The sequence below is a fragment of the Hyperolius riggenbachi genome, chromosome 7, assembly GCF_040937935.1.
Source record: "Hyperolius riggenbachi isolate aHypRig1 chromosome 7, aHypRig1.pri, whole genome shotgun sequence".
In the NCBI taxonomy this organism is placed as follows: Eukaryota; Metazoa; Chordata; class Amphibia; order Anura; family Hyperoliidae; genus Hyperolius; species Hyperolius riggenbachi.
The window spans coordinates 146,450,000-146,467,711 of NC_090652.1; positions in this window are offsets into that span (position 1 = coordinate 146,450,000).

The window sequence follows — 17,712 nt, forward strand, 5'->3', positions numbered from 1 at the left end:
CTATTAAACCATATCATCCCAGTGCACTACTGTGGAACTTGTTAGGTAATAATTTCTCTGCATGTAAAATATATTCTTCAGTGTCTTCCAATATCCGTTTATGGTCCTCTTTAGGGAAACGAAAAACTCTGTTTTCAAAGAATTCCAGTTACATCCCTATATTTGGTAACCCGACCTTTATTCCAGGCCTAAACGTAACAGCAGACTTGGTATGGAAGCTTAAACATATTCTGTGCATTAGAGACCTTCTAGACCCTTTTACTGGAAAACTGTACTCATTCGACGCGCTAAAAGAAAGATTAAACATACCAGATTCTTATTACCTACAATGGGCTCTATTCTCAATGACTTCCCGCATGCGGTAAAGTCGATGGCCTCAATACACGGAGCATTATCAAACGTTTATCAAACACTTTATCAAACGTTTGATAATTTACCTCATGGGTAAAATCTCATTTTGAATTCACTAAGGTGTTATATATTTATCGAATGTTTTATCGGTAAAACATTCGATAAATATATAACACCTTAGTGAATTTAAAATGAGATTTTACCCATGAGGTAAATTATCAAACGTTTGATAAAGTGTTTGATAAATGTTTGATAATGCTCCGTGAATTGAGGCCAGTGTGGGAAATTTGTGACCAAAACATCGCCATGTTGAGATTCACAAAATATTCCGCATGTTATTTCCGCATGTGGTAAATGTGCGGTAGTAATGCGGAAAAAGTTCCGCAAAAGTCGGTATTTTCGCCAAAAAAAACCCACATTCACAAAATATTTCAGGCGCATTATTTCAGCGTTACTTACCGATTTTTTTATCACCTACAAGTAGTAGGTGATATATTTCGCATCCCATTGATTTTAATGATGTCTTGAGGCTTAAGTGCTATGCTTGGTGGACTTTGCATTTTTTTTTTAAACTATTTTTCATGCAACCTTTAGTTTTTACCGCATGTTTACCGCACGTTTAATTGCTGTTTCCACACTCTTTTTACCGCATGCGGAAAACATGCGGAAAATTTTAGTGAATGCAGAAAAAATGCGGAGATTACCGCTGGCGGTAATTTTGCGGTAATATTTTGCGGTGATTTGGCCTCTTTGAGAATAGAGCCCACTATCTACAAATTCGACATTTCATAAGCTCAATCTCCACTTCTCTGGAATTTTCTCAAAAATCTGAATTGGAATCTATCTGGAAAGGTGGCCCCAAACAAAAAGGATTAATTTCCATGCTCTATACATGGCTTAATGATCCCAAGAGACATCAAACCGAGCTTCAACATAAATATATGCTATACTGGGACCAAGCGTTTCAAACTACAACCTCACCAGACTCCTGGTTAAAGATTTGGCAGAATGCAGCAAAAACATCCATTTGCGTGCAAAGGAAAATATTTACAAAATCATGATGATGTGGTATAAAACCCCGGTGCATCTCAACAAATGGCTTCCTTCATTCTATCAGCAGCTCGTTGCCTGATCTCCAAGCACTGGAAGGATGTACAACCCCCCAATATGATGGAACTCCAAACTAGAACTAAATATGTATACAATCTGCATGGCCGTTTCTACCACCGTACGGGCCGTGCGACTGCACTGAGCGCAGGCCGGCAGGTGAAGGAAGAGGGGCGCAGGATGGAGGACACTGCTAGAGGGAGCCAGTGACACGCGGTGCCGGCTGATTAATACAGTACACCAGCGCGATCACCGTGTTTCACACACTCCTCCTGGGCATCCAGTGGCTATTTGTGTGGCAGCCGCGCAGATTATCTCTGTACTACTCTCTCTGAGAGAGAGTGTGTACAATAGTTGCCATGACCGCCGCCCCCTGCTCTCTCCAGCCAGGCATGTTGCTAGTGTGCAGTGCCTATGCTTCCTGGTGGTCCTCCCATGGGCTGCTGTATCTTGTTACAGACAGGCAGTGCTGCCCCTCCTCCTCATTCCTCCCCGGCACTGTCTGTCATGGTATGCGTCACTGGTCAGCGCAAAATTTCAAGAGAGGAGACAGATTCAAGTGAGAAGGAAGTCTGTAAGCACCGGAGCGTGTCTCAGCAACAGGACAGGGAGCAGTGAGCCATACGCTGACAGGAGGGGGAGAGAAGAGACACAGATGAGCCAGCATGTCTCCGAGGGAATCAGTGACACATGGAGGACAGAGCCAGCCCACAGCCCAGCAGTGTGTTTCAGTGAGCAGCAGAGTCCAGGCAAATGACCAAAAAGAAGGAGGTAATATTGTCTGTTATGTTATCTTTTTACGGTGACCATACGTCCCGCTTTACCCGGGACGCGTCCCGCCTTCGGGGGGCGCTGTCCCAGGCTGCATGCGGTCCCAGGAAAGGTCCCACTTTTAGTAGCGGGACGTCCCGGCCTCGGGACTCTGGCCCCCGTACTGAATGAACTAGCCGCAGCGCCTCATAGACGCTGCGCTAGTTCATTCCCCGCAGCCCCGCTCCACCAGCCTGCATTGTCCTCCAGCCGGCACAGGCAGAGCAGGGCTACGGGAAGATGGCGTCCGGACGTGGAGCCCTGTACTGGAGACTATTTGTGTCTCCAGTACAGGGCTCCGCCTCCGGACGCCATCTTGCCATAGCCCTGCTCTGCCTGTGAGAGCGGGAGATTGAGGGAGGATCGTCCGGGGGAGCTGCACACACATCAGAGGCCGGCTGCGTGAGGGGACTTCTGTCAGGTGAGTACATGCTTTTCTTTCCAGGTGAAATGTGCCCACATTGCGTTTATTTTGTGCTGACATGTTTGCCCCCATTGCGTTTATTTTGTGCTGATATGTTGCCCGCAATGCGTTTATTTTGTGCCGAATTAAATGTTGCCCGCAATGTGTTTATTTTATACTGACATGTTTGCCCCCATTGCGTTTATTTTGTGCTGAAATGTTGCCCGCAATGTGTTCATTTTTTGCTGACATGTTTGCCCCCATTGCGTTTATTTTGTGCTGAAATGTTGCCTGCAATGCGTTTATTTTGTGCTGACATGTTGCCCGCAATGCGTTTATTTTGTGCTGAAATGTTGCCTGCAATGCCCGCAATGCATTTATTTTGTGCTGACATGTTGCCCGCAATGCGTTTATTTTGTGCTGACATGTTGGCCGCAATGCGTTTATTTTGTGCTGACATGTTGCCCATTGCGTTTATTTTGTGGTATCTGGGATAACTGTTGCTGCATTTATTATTTAATGGTCATAGTTGGCTATGTTTACTGCTTTGGGGTTATGGTATACTATTAAATAGCATCACACAGTTTCTGCACACCCAAGATGCGAATCCTCGTTTGACCACATCATGGCGTAAACACTGCTTTCTTATGCCTCGCTGTTACATCATTATGTTAGCCCCGCCCATAGAATCTCATGGCCACGCCCATTTTTTGGCACGGCGCAGCCAACACATTTTTCGCCGCAGCAGCCCCCCATTTTTCGGCGTGGCGTGCTTCGCACGCCACCCCACCCCCTTCCCCCCGCCCCCTCCCCTTCCCCCCTGCCGCCCTGTCCCAGGTTGAGCCTACAAAAATCTGGTCACTGTATCCATAGGCATTCTCTCTCCCTTTTACCACCTTCCGTCTGGCAGTCTCTCCTTCTCAACTTTTCCCTCTCTTTCCACTCTGCCCGCCCTGTCACACTCACATTCTGGACGCCCCAGTATTTGTCACAGTCCTGTCAGTTAGTCCAGTCGCTTGTCTGTCAGTCATTTCAGTCCACCAGCTTGTCCTGTCATTCATTTCAGTCCACCAGCCTGTCCTGTCATTCATTTCAGTCCACCAGCCTGTCCTGTCATTCATTCCAGTCCACCAGCCTTTCCTGTCATTCATTCCAGTCCACCAGCCTGTCCTGTCATTCATTCCAGTCCACCAGCCTTTCCTGTCATTCATTCCAGTCCACCAGCCTGTCCTGTCATTCATTCCAGTCCACCAGCCTGTCCTGTCATTCATTTCAGTCCACCAGCCTGTCCTGTCATTCATTCCAGTCCACCAGCCTGTCCTGTCATTCATTCCAGTCCACCAACGTGTCCTGTCATTCATTCCAGTCCACCAACCTGTGCTGCAGTTCAGTGTTCCCGAACCCTGTCCTCAAGGCCCACCAACAGTGCATGTGTTTTGGAAATCCACAGAGGTAGTTAATCAGCTCTGCTGAGACATTAATTACCTCACCTGTGCATGTTTGTGGTTTTCTGCAAAACATGTACTGTTGGTGGGCCTTGAGGACAGAGTTGGGGAGCTCTGCATGTAGTTCATTCCAGTCCGCCAACCTATCTTTCAGGTGTCTGAGTCTTCTGATGATGAGGGGGATGTGGAGTTGTTTGTTTTTAGCAAGTGCATGGAGTCGTGGCCAGTCTCTCGAACATTGTTTTTTTATGGGGTGGTCGTGTCGTGTATATAGCGAGTTGCTTTCTAAGGACTGTGTTTGGCATGCTGCATGCATACTGTAATCATCAGCAGTAGTAGAGAATCATTTGAAGTCTTTTGTCCTGCACTATTGAGAAGACTCTCTGTCCTGCACTATTGAGAAATTAATTTCAGTGTTACTGACTCCCTGATCTGCCTTGAGTGTCAGGGCCTTGGGGTGCTAGGGTTGCTGCCAGTGCCACACAATTACTTGGGAAGGTGGGGGTGGGGTGGGTGGTCCCGGGGTCTCTTTGGATGAGGGGATTTTGGAAGACCTGCATGGGCCACTTGGGGGGAGGGGGGCTCTCGAGCTAAAGGAGGTTTGTTGGCCAGCTGGGGTTCTAGGGTGGCTGTCACACAATTTCTTGGGGGGGGGGCGTATTTTTTTTAAACTCGCCCTGGGAGAAATTTAACCTAGAAACTGCACTGACAATCTGGAATATCTGACAGCTAAAATTCAGGATAAAATGCATATATTTAACAAGGTGTGGGGTGATATATCTTTTTGAACATAACATTTTTGGCTTATTCAGAAAATGGATCTTGGCCTCATGGTTGACCCCTCTCTAGTTTCTTCTCAGTTCTCTTCTTTCTCTCCTTTTCTCTCTTCTCTATCTCTCTCCTTACTCTACAGGGATAGGTGGGGGGGGGGGGGGGGTCTTAGTTGACACTCTCTCCCTACTATTGGGTGATATTAAGCAGTACAAGGTTCTTACAATCTCCCTGGCGGTATTGACGAGCTCAGCTCGTCCAGGAAAAACTTGCTGAAAGCGGTATTGACGAGCTGAGCTCGTCAATACCGCCAGGGAGATTTCTTGTTTCTCTTCCCCGCCGGCTGCACTTTTCCCTCATCAGAGGGATTCCCCAGGATGGCTGGATGCCTGCCAGCACGCTGTGGGTAGCGATCTGTGCTACCCACAGCATACAGAACTAGCATCCAGCCACCCTGGGAATCCCTGTGCAGCCGGCGGGGCAGAGAATGTGTGGGGCTGTGCAGGGATTCCCCTTCTTTGCCGGCGGGTGGCTGGTGCGGGGATCCTCTCTGTGGGGGGGCCGGGGATCCCCGTACTGTGCATGCGGGGTGACCCTTTTGTGTGTGCGGGGGGGCGGGTATCCCCTTCTATGGGGCTGGTCTTGGCCGGTCGGGGACACCCCCTTCTGTGGTGGGGGGAAGGTGGGTGTCCCCATCTATGTGGGCTGTGGGTGGCCTCTCCCTCCTCTTCCCCATCCCTCCCTCTCTGTCCCCCGTGTCCCCCCCCCCCCCCGATCCCGTGTCTCCCCCCTGTAAGAAGCCCTGATCTACTCACCTGAGGGCTTTCTCCTGCGGCGGCCACGATGGACACCCTCCTCCTCCATCGCCGAAGTCCCGGTCTGTGTAATTACAGTACGCGGCTTGGTGACGTCACCAAGCTGCGTACTGTAATTACAGAGAACACGAGACTTCGCGATGGAGGAGGAGGGTGTCCATCGTGGCCGCCGCAGGAGAAAGCCCTCAGGTGAGTAGATCAGGGCTTCTTACAGGGGGGAGACACGGGATCGGGGGGGGGGGGGGGACACGGGGGACAGAGAGGGAGGGATGGGGAAGAGGAGGGAGAGGCCACCCACAGCCCACATAGATGGGGACACCCACCTTCCCCCCACCACAGAAGGGGGTGTCCCCGACCGGCCAAGACCAGCCCCATAGAAGGGGATACCCGCCCCCCCGCACACACAAAAGGGTCACCCCGCATGCACAGTACGGGGATCCCCGGCCCCCCGCACAGAGAGGATCCCCGCACCAGCCACCCGCCGGCAAAGAAGGGGAATCCCTGCACAGCCCCACACATTCTCTGCCCCGCCGGCTGCACAGGGATTCCCAGGGTGGCTGGATGCTAGTTCTGTATGCTGTGTGTAGTGGGGGGGACACAGGATCAGGGGTGAGAGGGGGGGCATGGAGGACAGAGAGGGAGGGATGGGGGAAGAGGAGGGAGAGGCCACCCACAGCCCGCATAGATGGGGACCCCCACCTCCCACCCACCACAGAAGGGGGTGTCCCCGACCCACCACGACTAGCCCCCATAGAAGGATGATACCTGCCCCCCCCCAATGCACACACAGAAGGGCCACCCACACGCACAGTATGGGGATTCCCCCCCCCCCCACAGAGGGGATCCCCGCCGGCCACTACCAGCCAGCACAGAAGGGGAGCCCCCCCCCACAGAAGGGACACCCGGCCACAGTTAGGGGGCATTGGGGGCAATGGGGTTGGGGGGGGCAGAGGCACCCGCAAACCTAGCTCCCTATACATATGACTCCCTAGACCTGGCTGCACATCTGTCTCCTATACACCTGGCTGCACATCTGTCTCCTATACACCAGCAAACATCTTGCTCCCTATATACCTGGCAAAACATCTAGCTAACTACACCTGGCTGCACATCTGGCTAATACATCTGGCTATACATCTGGGTCTTATACTCACCATTGGCATGCTGATCCCTCGCCGCGTACCTCTGATAGCTTCTCCAGTGCCTTCTTCCATGTCCCTTGGCGGATTTTGCTTCTCCCTTGGCGATCACATGTCCCCCGTCGATCGGCGTTGATGGCACCAATGTCACACAGCATCATCAAAATCTCGCAGCAAACACTTTTTTTTTATTGAATTCAATACAATAACCTGTATTGAATTCAATATAAAAAAAATGATTGCAAAAAAAATTGGTTGAAAATTATTGGAAATTAATTGAACCACTTTTTGCACGGAAATCCTGGGGAAATAGAACGCCAGGGTGGCTACTGGTTTTCGGTTCCTATATTGGTACTGTATATACAAATGTGGAGTTTCAAGTAACACTCAGTTTACTACATACTAGTAGCATAAGTGGGATAACTGTTCTTGATAACCATTATAGGTGTTTTAGATTCCCAATTTAATGTGCCTTCAATGTAATACATCTTTTATATATGTGTACATTGGACCTGTTTATATAATTGATGAGTGCTGTGTTTGATGGACTTTCATTTTCATTTTTTTTTCAACAAGTTTTTTTATGCAACCTGTTTTCCGCATGGTTTCCGCATGTTTACTATGTAATTACGCATGTTCCCCAATTTTTTTTATGCATAGTTCCCACATGCGGAAAATTTTAGTGAATGTGGAAAAAATGCGGAGATTACCGCTGGCGGTAATTTTGCGGTAAAAAATCCTTTACCGCATGCCTCATGGAGAATAGAGCCCATTATCTGTTTACTCTCATACTACACTGATCTGGTAAAATTGGTCTGTGGCTGGCCAATCATAATTGAAGTGTGTACCAGGCTTTACTTGCATCTTATTGACCTAGTCCCTACTACTCAGTCATATAGGGTTCTTATTAAGGCCTCTTTTCCACGAACTGTTTCTAGGCAGTGAAATGCCTCTCAAACTCTCACAACTGCTCACTTCTGCCTGGTATCTGCTTGTCGCTGCCTAGTAACTGGTCACTGCTGCCTGGCAACTGCTTGCTGAGCACACAGCTCAACAGTTCGTGGAAAAGAGGCCTAAGGCCTCCTTTCCACGAACTGTTGATAGGCAGTGAAATGCCTCTCAAACTCTGACAACTGCTCACTGCTACCTGGTAACTGTTTGTTGCTGCCTGGTAACTGATTGCCGAGCACACAGCGCAACAGTTCGTGAAAAGGAGGCCTTTTAGGCCTCTTTTCCACGAACTCTTTACAGGTAGTGAAATGCCTCTCAAACTCACAACTGCTTGCTGCTGCCTGGTAACAGCTTGCTGCTGCCTGGCAACTGCTCACTGCTGCCTGGCAACTGCTTGTTGAGCACACAGCTCAACAGTTCATGGAAAAGAGGCCTTAGGCCTCTTTTCCATGGGCAGTTTATAGGCAGTGAAATGCCTCTCAAACTCTCACAACTGCTTTCTGCTGCCTGGTAAATGATCACTACTGCTTGGTAACTGCTCACTGTTGCCTGGTAACTGCTCACTGCTGCCAAGTAACTGCTTGCTGAGCACACACAGTTCAACTGCCCATGGAAAAGAGGCTCGTTCACATCTAGGGCGTTTTTGGTCATTTTCAAGCGCAAGGATTTTCAAAATCACCCACAAAACGCTTGTGCAATAAATCTTTATGAGAAGGTTCATATCAGCGCGTTTCGTCTGTGCCTGTACCATATTTAGCGATTTTAAGAATAAATACATTGTATTCATTCTTTTCCGGGTCAAAGAGTTCACTTCCTGACTTACATCAGGGAGTGAATAAAAAAATCGCTCTGTAAAAGCACTTTAGAAAAGCACTTTAAAAGCAAGTGCCGGAAGGTGCTAAAAAAGAATTGTGCACCAAATCACAAAACCCTTGCGTTTCGATTTTAGATGTAGACAAAGCCTTAAAGTGTTGGTCAATAGACATTGTCAATGCAATGCAAAATTTTCCAACTTGCATAAAAAAAATAATTATTTTTGCATAAGTTTTGTTATTTTTCGCGTTTTTCAGAAATTCTCACAGTAAAAATATACATTTTTTACGGTTCTGCAGTAAACATCTTTGCGGTAGGTAAAGTTTTTTTCACGCTTTTCACTGTAAAAATATAGATTTTTGCCTAAATACAAGCTAATTTAAAAAAAATGTTCTCGAAATTGAAAATAGCATTTTCGATGCGAAAATGACTTTGGTGAAAATTTGCGAACAACACTGTGCTTTGCATTTAATTCTTATTCAAGTCAGAATAATTAACATCTTATCTATCATTTCAGCCCGTGGGTATTTTTCACCTTATGCATCAGAGCAATTTTCACCTCCCATTAATTCGCCAATAACTTTATCACTATTTATCACAATTAATTGATCTATATTAGGCTTTCTTTGGGTGGTACATTTTTCTAAGAATTATTTTTTTCTAAATGCATTTTAATAGGAATATAAAAACAAAAATGAAAAAAAGTCATTTTTCTCAGTTTTCAGTCATTATAGCCTTAAAATAATACATGGTACCGTAATTAAAACCTATGCGTTTTATTTACCCATTTGTCCCGGTTATTACACCATTTGATGATGATGTCCCTATCACAATGTATGGCGCCAATATTTTATTTGGAAATAAAGGTGCATTTTTTCAGTTTTGCGTCTATCACTATTTACAAGCTTATAATTTAAAAAATGTTTGTAATATACCCTCTTCACATGCATATTAAAAAAAGTTCTGACCCTTAGGTGATTATTTATGTTGTTGTTTTTTTTTTATTGTAATTTTTTTGGGGGTAATTTTTGGTGTGGGAGGTAAACAGTTTCTTTTAAATGTAATAATGTGGGCTTATTTTATTAAAAAATGTATGTAGATGTAGTTTTACTATTTGGCCACAAGATGGCCACAGTGAGATTTTTTTTTTTTAGCCCTGGAAGTGAGAGGCTTACTTCCAGGAAGTACAAGGGGGACTTATTTCTTTTTCATCAGAAAAACCGCGGCCTCTAATAAGAAGTTGTTGGTTTTTCTGCTGGAGACATACATCAATTAATGGGAACTATGTGCATGCTGTGCATTATCCACGTTTTTAGCTGCTTTAGACTGCTTGCACATGCTCAGTAATACTTGGCGACATACTCTTCATTGCCTGTATTTTCTACTGTATATGCTGTATGCATTGGTAATGCTGCATTGCGACCTTTTTGGTTGCGTTGCTAGTGTGCGGTCAAGCACCCCTTGAGTTGGTAACAGCACCCCCTGCAATGACATGCAGTTATCACAGGGGGCGCTGTTACCAATGCGACGGACACCTGGGACAGGAAGAAGAAAGGGGCTGTGGGGGATCGCAGAAGGTGAGTTGTAACTCTGCTATGCCCGCCCCGAGCAGTTGTATTATATGCACGCCCATAGAAATGGGCCTGCCAAGGGAGTTAGGCTGAGCTCACAGCGGGGCACTGTAGTTTAACAGAAGCATTTTAACACACAGGATCGCAGTGCATTACCACATGTATGTTACAGTGAAGCATATATTTTATTGTCTGTATGCAATACAGCACACACATAACGTATGATGCAACAGTAGTTTCCATTTTCCTTTCATTTTAAATTTTCCAAAATGGCATGAATTCACAAACCTGTCCACAGGCCTCACCATAAATAAAATTTGACAAAGCAGTTTATCTTCCTTTACAATGAGTAGGAATTGCTGTGGACTGAAAAAAAAAACTTTACAAAGGATTTCATTAGATTCAGAAGGCTAATGACTGATTCCTGCCCTAGTTAAATCCCGTTGTGCTGACATGGAGGCATTGGGAAAATGGTAAATTGTATACTCACCTAACGGTAATTTTTCTTTCCCGATGCATCCATTGTAACACAACCGACCCACCCACTGTTCAGGGAGGTTACAAGACATAGATGGTAGGGTCAGTTAGTCTTTTATATATATATAGGTGTCCAGTGGGGTATTGGGGCGGGGCTAATACCCGTTGTGCTGCCATGGATGCATCGGGAAAGGAAAATTACCGTTAGGTAAGTATACAATTTTCCGTTATTTGGAAGTAAAGGTGTATTTTTTTCTGTGTTGTGTTTCTTGTTTTCACATTGTACCCTAGCAATAATTACAAGACCTCATTTGCAAAAATAACAGTAATATAACCTCATGGCATACATATTATAAAAAGTCCTTAAGGTAACATTTGATGTATTCTGTTTTAAATTCTGTCACTTCGTTTTATTTTTACAACCGTTTTATTTTAGTACTTAATATATGAAAAAAAAAAAAAAATATTGCTATAATCTATTCTACCATTTGTCTTCACGGTTAAAAGGATACCCCATATAAGTCATCTGATAACTATCTGGGCATCTAGCATGCCATTAACGACGAAGTGTCCAAGTGGCTTTAAACAGGCCAATTTTTTCCACAAAGCATTTTAGCACCATTCTTTGTTTGCATAGCCCCAGAAGAGTCTGGACAGTAGAAAAGGGCCACAAATGTCACCATTATGGAAAGCTAACAACCAGGGCTATTCATAAGTGTGTGTTTTGTAAGCTACCGCCTCGTGTAATTTTCCTGAAACTTTCCCAAGTTTGATCATAATTGTATGTCATTTTTCTCATAATGGAATGAGTTTTTTACTACTTATTTTTATTTGACAAGCTATAAGACACATCAAAATTTATTCTACAACTCATTATGATTAAAATGAGGTCACATACACATCATTTGATAACAAACTTGGTGCACAGAAATAGATTAATCTCAAGGTGCGCCCACAGCTTTTTTGCAGTTCTTATAGATAGATAATGAATAGTGTTGGGAGTAGGTGGTTGGTGGTTAGGAGTAATTGAGGGGTGATATCATAAGGCATAGTTAGCAAAGGGTTCAGGTGAGAGTTAGGGTACGGTTGGTAATAGCAGAATATTGTTTAAATTACTGATATTCTACTATAGTGGATAATAGGATATTGGTAAAAATTACCGATATTCTATCACCATTATTTCATGCCATTACCGTCATTTTTTGCGCGATTATAGATATGCCCTGTTTATGCTTAAAGGACAACTGTAGTAAGAGGTATATGGCAGCTGCGATATTTTTTTTCCTTTTCAGCAATACCAGTTGCCTGGCAGCCCTGCTGGTCTATTTGGCTGCAGTAGTCTCTAAATCACACCAGAAATAAGCATGCAGCTAATCTTGTCAGATCTGACAATAATGTCTGAAACACCTGATATTCTGCATGCTTGTTCAGGGTCTATGGCTAAAAGTATGAGAGGCAGAGGACCAGCAGGATAGCCAAGCAACTACTACTGCTTAAAAGGAAATAAATATGGCAGCCTCCATTTCCCTCTCACTACAGTTGTCCTTTAACACTAACTTTCCCCTATCTACGCCTAACCCCAGCCACCTCACACAGAGTCAGGATTTGTGGGCATTCTCCGGCCGGATGCCCATATGGGCGGAGCGGCGGTGTTGGCGACGTGATGTCGGGCATCATGACGTCATGGGGGAGGGGAATTTAAAATGTTTAACATGACAGGCTTTGATTGTCCCCAATTGTGCATGTATTGAATACACATGTATGAAATACATTTGTATCTAATGCATAGTAGCCATTTGCTTCCCTGCTTGTGAGCTGTGAGCTTTTTGATCAGCTGATCTACTTTCTTTTGATTGATTACATGTGTACTGATTTTTGCCTGGATTTTGACTACTCTCTTTGCCTGCTGCCTGAACTGACCTCTGCCTGGATTACGACTATTCTTTTTGACCGATGCCTGTACCAACCTCTGCCTGGATTACAACTGTTCTATTTGCCTGCTGCCTGTGCCGACCTCTGCCTGGACTACAACTATTCTCTTTGCTTGCCGCCTCTACATTGGATTTGATTTTTCACTGCCTGTCACCTGCCCGTCACCTGCTATGGCGTCACCCTCAAGGCGTCTCACCCCGGGAGAGCTTATTGAGTTTGAGGACAACGATTCTGATTTGCAGTCGCTCGCGGACTCCACTGACAGTAACCTGTCGTCGTCTGACTCGGAGAGCGACAGTGATTCCATCACCACTGACACTGAGGTTAGTGATGCATGGGTGTGGTGCCCAATAGACACTACCCAGGCTCTGCCATTACCCCCACATTTCCCTTTTACTGGGGAGCCTGGCCTGAAGGTTGAGTGTGATCACAGCCACCCCCTGGCGTACTTGCAGCTATTTTTCAATGACACTGTCATTAACAAAATTGTGGTGGAGACGAACCGGTATGCCAGGCAAGAACTGGCTGCTCCACAAGGGCCCTTTTAACGAAGCAGGACTTGGGAGCTGGTCACCAAGGAGGACCTGTGGCTGTTCCTTGGACTAATTATTCTGCAGGGGGTGGTGGGGAAGCCCCTGCAGAAGTGGTATTGGTCTACAAACAAGATCATTGCTACCCCCTTCTTTGGCACGGTAATGTCGGAGTACCATTTTAAACTTATTATGAAGTGTTTGCACTTTGCGGACAACACCAACTTCGACGAGTCCACCCACCCTGCGCCAAAGCTGAAAAAAATTTGGGAGGTTTACCAGCTGGTGGTGGAAAACTTTTGGAACACTTATGTACCTGAGAGGGACATAAGTGTGTATGAAAGCCTGATGGCTTGCAAGGGCAGACTATCCTGGTTGCAGTATATTGCATCAAAGAGGGCCCACTTTGGAGTCAAGTCTTATATGCTTTGCAAGGCATCAACGGGATACATATGGAAAAGCATTATCTATACCAAAAAAGGGACAACATTTAACCCTGCTTTCAACAGCTACGGACTGGCGACTTCATCTATGCTGACTTTAGTGGAGCCTTTGATGAACAAGGGATACTGTGTGACCACAGACAACTTCTATAGTTCCCCTGAAGTTTTTGACATCCTCATCAGAAACAAAACTGATGCCTACAGCACTAACCGTCGAGAAATGCCAACAGCCTTCGCCAAGAAAATACTAAAAACTGGGGACATTGTGGCTTGGCAGAAGGGAAAAATGTTGGCACTCCACTGGCGTGACAAGAAGGACGTTTGTGTGCTCAGCACTGTCCATGATGCACCACCAGAACGTGAGGAGGCAAAGTCTTTGACAAACCCCAAGTCATCCTGGACTACAACAAAACAGTAAGTGGGGTGGACAGAGCTGACCAGGCAATGATGTTCTACCCTGCAGTCCGCAAACAGCAGAAGAAATATTATAAAAAAAAAAATCATCATCTGCTGGAACAAAGCCTTTGGAACGCATTCATCTTGTTCAAACAATGCAGTGACATGCCAGTTACACATGCAGATTTTATTTGGAAAATGTGTGATTGCATCTGCATGAAGTCCCAGACGACAAAAGCAGATGCAAGAGTTGGGCGCCGTGCATCGTACAACCACAGTGTTAGAGGTGCATGCAGGGGTTGGGGAACAGCTTGTTAATGATCAATACTATTCAAAGCATCTGTATAAGTTATTATTACCTGCACAGGACTAATAGAGAGCTAATACTGTATTTGAAGTTGGGCTCCTTGGGGTCCCTCTGACCCAAGGGCCCCAATGCAGTCGCAACCTCTGAACCCTTTATTGCTACGCCACTGTCAGCGCTCACTGCATCCAAATTTAGATGACCTCTCAATTTAGGTGACCCCCTCCTTCCACCTCAGAACACAGATTTGAGGATTTGAGAACTGCTGTGAGAGATATATGGTAGAGAAAGAAAGCCCTTAAAGAATAGCACCTTCCACAGCCTAGTGTGAGGATCCTCTCTCCTTGATAAAGCGGGGAGAAGCCCGCAAAACTAATGAGATTGTGTCCTCTGAGGGGATTCCTTGTTCCCTGCTGTGCCTCTGAGATGGACCTATATCATTTCTGGGTAAAGCATCTCCTATTTTTTGCACTACTCCACTTTATGCTCTTTCTCCTATGGGCTGCTCTTTTGCCTCAATTTTCTACCAGACATCTTCTCATACAATACAATACAATACCATAACATTTGTAAAGCGCTTTTCTCCCATAGGACTCAAAGCGCATAGTTGTGTCTCAGATTAATACAGGGTTGCAGGCTAGGTTGTGTTACAGAGGAGATAGTCAGATGTTCATGAATGCCAGACTGAGGAGGTAGGTTTTCAGTTTAGACTTAAAGGAGAACTGTAGTGAGAGGGATATGGAGGCTGCCATATTTATTTCCTTTTAAGCAATACCAGTTGCCTGGCAGCCCTGATGGTCTATTTGCCTAAAGAAGTGTCTGAATCACACCAGAAACCAGCATGCAGCTAATCTTGTCATATCTGTCTAAATTTGTCAGAAACACCTGATCTGCTGCATGCTTGTTCAGGACCTATGGCTGAAAGTATTAGAGGCAGAGGATTAGCTGAATAGTCAGGCAACTGGTATTGCTTAAAAGGAAATAAATATGGCAGCCTCCATATACCTCTCACTACAGTTCTCCTTTAAATGCTTCCAGGGATGGAGCTGTCCTGATTGGGTGTGGCAGGGAGTTCCAAAGTGTAGAGGCAGCTTTACAAAAGGCTCTGTCTCCAAAGGTTTTGAGGTGGACTCTGGGGGTGACCAAGGTGTTATGTCCTATTGATCTAAGATTGTGGGGGGGGGGGGGGGGGTGATGCAGTTGCAACAAGTCCTTCAGGTATCCAGGGCCCAGATTGTGCAAGGATTTGAATGTCAGTAAGCCAATCTTAAACAGAATTCTCCATTTTATCGGTAGCCAGTGGAGTGAGCACAGGGTTGGTGTTATGTGGCAATGGCGGGGTTGGCTCGTTAACAGCCTTGCGGCGGCATTCTGTACTAATTGCAGGTGGCGTAATTCTTTCATATGCAGGCCTGTGTAGAGGACGTTGCAGTAGTCTAACCTTGATGTGACGAAGGCATGAACTAGGGTTCGAAGATCCTCTGAAGGAATTAGGTGTTTAATCCTTGCAATATTCCTTAGATCAGGGGTCTCAAACTCGTGGCCCGCGGGCCATTTGCGGCCCTCGATACAATATTTTGTGGCCCTCCTTATAGTTCGCTTCAGTGCTCCCAAGTAATCCGCCGCATACCCGCCGCTAAACGAGTGCTGCAGAGCCCCCAAATCGCCTTGGGGGCAATCCGCCGGCATTTCCTGGAAGGAGCAGAGCTTTCAAACAAACAAACAAACACAGAACACTTATATCGCGCTTTTCTCCTGGCGGACTCAAAGCGCCAGAGCTGCAGCCACTAGGACGCGCTCTATAGGCAGTAGCAGTGTCAGGGAGACTTGCCTAAGGTCTCCTACTGAATAGGTGCTGGCTTACTGAACAGGCAGAGCCGAGATTCGAACCCTGGTCTCCCATGTCAGAGGCAGATCCCTTAACCATTACTCCATTCAGCCACTATCAGCTTTCAGCTTCAGCTCTGCCCCTCCTGACGTCAATCGCTGCACAGATCGCTGCCTCTCCGCCCCTCTCTGTGAAGGAAGAGTGAAAGGGGCGGGCAGAGGCGGCGATGCGCCGCGATTGTGAAATTCCATATGCGGCCCAGCCTCATCCCGACTTTGCCTCCTGCGGCCCCCAGGTAAATTGAGTTTGAGACCCCTGCCTTAGATGAAAGAAGGAATGTTTCACAACAGCTGAGATTTGATTCCTGAAGCTTAATGTCCCATCAATCAGTACTCCCAGGCTGCGCACACAGTCTGAGTTGTTCAGGTCTAAGCTCCCTATCCTTAGTGGTGTTGGTTGAGACTGGGGCTGCTTTGCTGTTGAGCCCTGGCCCTGGATAACAAGAACCTCAGTTTTGTCAGCATTAAGTTTTAGCCAATTATTATTCATCCACTCCTGAAGCTCAGCTAAGCATGCGTTTATTTGTGGAGTAGGGTCTGTGACGCCAGGTTTGAATGACAAATATAGCTGGGTGTCATCAGCGTAGCAATAATATGTCAGGCAATGTTTTTGTATGATTTCTCCAAGTGGCAGCATGTATATGGTAAAAAGTAAAGGGGATAATATTGCGCCCTGAGGTACACCGTATTTTAGTGGTACAGGGTTGGAGAGGAAGGGCGCTAAGACTACCCTTTGTGTTCTGTCATCCAGGAAGGAGTTGAACCACCGGAGAACAATGCCATCTATGCCACAGTACTCTTGTAGCCTGTTGAGCAGGATTTCATGAACGACTGTGTCAAAAGCCGCTGAGAGGTCGAGCAAAATCAGGATGGAACATTGACCCTTGTCTCTTGCAATGAGCAGATCATTGCAAATCTGGGTGAGGGCTGTTTCACAGCTGTGATATTTCCTGAAGCCAGATTGTAGAGGGTCAAGGATGTTGTTTTTGGAGAGCCTGGCTTCAAGTTGGAGGTATACAGCCTTTGTTTTCAATAACTTTTCCCAGAAAGAGGAGGTTTGAGACAGGTCTGTAGCTGTTTAGAGCATCTGGATCTAAGTATGGTTTCTTGAGTAGTGGCCTGACGATTGCTTCTTTCAGAGTAGAGGGAAACCACCCTTGTTGTACGGAACCGTTGACTATTTTGTGGAATGCCGGTATAAATAGTTCAGGGCAATTAAACATGAACTTAGTGGGGCCAGGGTCCAGATCGCAGGTAGTCTGGCGAAGGTTTGAGAGGATATCCAAGATGTATTTTCCAGTGATTACCTAAAAATCAGACCATGGTGGTACACTATTTTTGCACCTGTTATGTGGCTCTGCATGGGTTTCTGGGACTGTGAATTGAATGGCAGATCGTATGGACGAGACTTTGTCTGAGAAGAAGTGGGCAAATTTCTTGCACAGTTCCTGTGAAGGTCTGATGCTGGATTTCCTGCAAGATGGATTGCAGAGACTGTCAACCGTGCGGAAGAGTTGGGCAAGTCTGTTGGCTGCATTTGCAATTTCGTGAGACAGAAATAAGGACT